Source organism: Camelina sativa, chromosome 13 (genome assembly GCF_000633955.1).
Source record: "Camelina sativa cultivar DH55 chromosome 13, Cs, whole genome shotgun sequence".
Lineage (NCBI taxonomy): Eukaryota > Viridiplantae > Streptophyta > Magnoliopsida > Brassicales > Brassicaceae > Camelina > Camelina sativa.
In genome coordinates, this window is record NC_025697.1 from 4,797,679 (window position 1) to 4,799,674 (window position 1,996).

At 38.9% G+C, this 1,996-nt stretch overlaps 1 pseudogene; it reads right to left on the reverse strand.

Moving 5' to 3' along the window:
* LOC104735171 lies at positions 496 to 1,705 on the reverse strand (annotated as a pseudogene).

Consider the following 1,996-nt stretch of genomic DNA (forward strand, 5'->3'; position numbering starts at 1 on the left):
CTCAATTCTAAAATAAAACGAGTTGTGTGATGCTATTGTGTGGCTTATATTCTCCAACAATTTTTTTTTTCAACCATTTAAGTGGGAATATTTGGTCATTAATATACCAATTGATGAAATAAAGTGTTGCATGGATGTATAATATAATATATGTGGCTGTGTAATGTTCGCGTCAGCTTTGGACAAGTTGCTCTCGCTTCGTGTTTTTCTCTTCTTTTTACCCTAACGTAACTCACTGTCTCCGTTCCATTTATGTCGACAAAACAAAGTATTAATCGATAGTGATCAGACTAAAAAAAATTTCAATTAATGATTAAAGCGAATTTTCCCATAGTTTTCGTCAAAGAAAAAAACAAAAACAAAAACAAAAACACGCAACAGTTTTGAACTTTTGATGATTTGCATAATTACAATATCATAAAGTTAGTGGACTTTATTTTTATCGCTTATTCACTTGATGAGACTTGCAAAAATATTTCACTTTTTTCCCCCTTCTTTTCCGACAAACAAAACCGATATTTATATATAAAAGAACACAAATAGAGTTTTGTACACGTATCATTATGGAGCTCACACACGCACCCGAAGAAAAAAACCCTTTCTTAGCTAACACCACAAAACTCAAGGACAAAACAAAAAGGGTTTTAAAAAACGTGATTAAACAAAACATTAATTATGGTAATTATATAAAATAAACTGTTAAAGATCCCATGACAAGCCATGGCTAAAATTAGGGATGATTCCGTAACCGTAGTTATCATCCGACGACTGTCCCCACGGCGGCGGATATAAACAGTAGTCCATCGAGTCAGAGAACACGAACTCGTTCCCAAGCTTAGCCGAGTCAACGTCGTAACTCGCTCCGAGACTTGGTAGCTCCACGATCTCACCGAGCTCCTCCGACTCAGTCCTCGAGAGGTCCATTACCAACACAAGGGACTCAAGCGAAGACGTGGGAGACAAAGACGAAGACGACGACGAAGACGACGATGAAGACGTCGAAGATGAAAACGACGTCATTGGTTCCATGTGAGCTGCTTTAAGAGCTGCTGTCTGAATGTCTCGAGGGCTTAGCGAGACGGGTCGAGGAAATGAGTCAGCGAGTTCAGGGAAGTTAAGTATAGCTGAGGTTCCTTTAATGCTCAGAGCCGCTACGTCGTGTGCACGCGCCGCCATCTCCGGGGTCGGGAAAGTTCCGAGCCAGATACGTGACTTCTTCCTCGGCTCACGAATCTCCGACACCCATTTCCCCCAGTTCCTCATCCTCACTCCACGATAAACCGGGTGTTTACCGGAGTCTCTCTCACGTTTCGTCTTCTTCTCGCTTTGCTCTGCTTTGCTTTTATGACTCACTGAGTTAGACTCCGAGTTAAGGGACTAGATGCTGAGTCACTCTCTCCGAGCGGAGGTTGTAGTATTCCTCCACGGACGCACTACCTGCCATTGTTTAGCTTAGGCACAAGAATATATCGTACAAAGTCTATTATTATTCTGATTGCTTTCTACGATTCGGATCCCAAGATTTATGCTAATAAGAGTAAATAAATTCTGGGGGAAAGGAAAAAAAAAAGTTTGAGAACTTTTCAAAATGAGGAAAAGAAAAAGAAACAGGGCAGTGTGTAGTTAAGAAGAAATAAGGGAGAAACTGTGATATGAGAAGAAGAAATGTTGGTGAAATTTTGTCTAACACTTCTCAGTCACTCAAAATATTTATACGCATTAATATTTTGGGTACGGAGTTAGAGAGAAGGAGGGGGGGTTTATAAATATGGGACCAAAAACAATGCAATAAGTCTATTGAATAAAGGAAATGGACCCAATGGCTTTATTTATTTATTTTGTTTTTCTGTCTTTAAAGACCCACTCTATTTTTTTATTAGTATACATTGCTATTAGTATAAAACGACACACTTGGGGGGTCACTGTTTGCTTTAATGGTTCTTAAAAATCATATTATGCAACTAAATTAGGAAAGCAAATCAATACTTTTTATATA